Genomic DNA, 844 nt, shown 5'->3' on the forward strand with positions numbered 1-844 from the left:
GAGATGTCACAAAAAAAATTACAGGCCAATATCTCTGATGAACATAGATGCAAAAATCCTCAACAAAATACTAGCAAAGAGAATCCAACAGCACATTAAAAGGATCATACACCATGATCAAGTGGGGTTTATCCCAGGAATGCAAGCATTCTTCAATATACGCAAATCAATCAATGTGATGCACCATATTAACAAATTGAAGGAGAAAAACCATATGATCATCTCAATAGATGCAGAAAAAGCCTTCGACAAAATTCAACACCCATTTATGATAAAAACCCTCCAGAAAGTAGGCATAGAGGGAACTTACCTCAACATAATAAAGGCCATATATGATACTACACTTGATCTTAGCCAAAAGGCCAAGAAGCGATAGGCCATATATGATAAACCCACAGCCAACATTGTTCTCAATGGTGCAAAACTGAAAGCATTTCCATTAAGATCAGGAACAAGACAAGGTTGCCCACTTTCAACACTATTATTCAACATAGTTTTGGAAGTTTTAGCCACAGCAATCAGAGAAGAAAAAGAAAAGGAATCCAAATCAGAAAAGAAGAAGTAAAACTGTCACTGTTTGCAGATGACATGATACTCTACATAAAGAATCCTAAAGATGCTACCAGAAAACTACTAGAGCTAATCAATGAATTTGGTAAAGTAGCAGGACACAAACGTAATGCACAGAAACCTCTTGCATTCCTATACACTAATGATGAAAAATCTGAAAGAGAAATTAAGGAAGCACTCCCATTTACCATTGCAACAAAAAGAATAAAGTACCTAGGAATAAACCTATCTAAGGAGACAAAAGACCTGCATGCAGAAAACTATAAGACACTGT

General features: G+C 35.9%; 1 pseudogene; it reads right to left on the minus strand.

Moving 5' to 3' along the window:
• Positions 1 to 284: 284 nt before the first annotated feature.
• LOC130704969 (U2 spliceosomal RNA) lies at positions 285 to 374 on the minus strand (annotated as a pseudogene).
• Positions 375 to 844: the final 470 nt, after the last annotated feature.

Source organism: Balaenoptera acutorostrata, chromosome 15, assembly GCF_949987535.1.
Source record: "Balaenoptera acutorostrata chromosome 15, mBalAcu1.1, whole genome shotgun sequence".
NCBI classification, from domain to species: Eukaryota; Metazoa; Chordata; class Mammalia; order Artiodactyla; family Balaenopteridae; genus Balaenoptera; species Balaenoptera acutorostrata.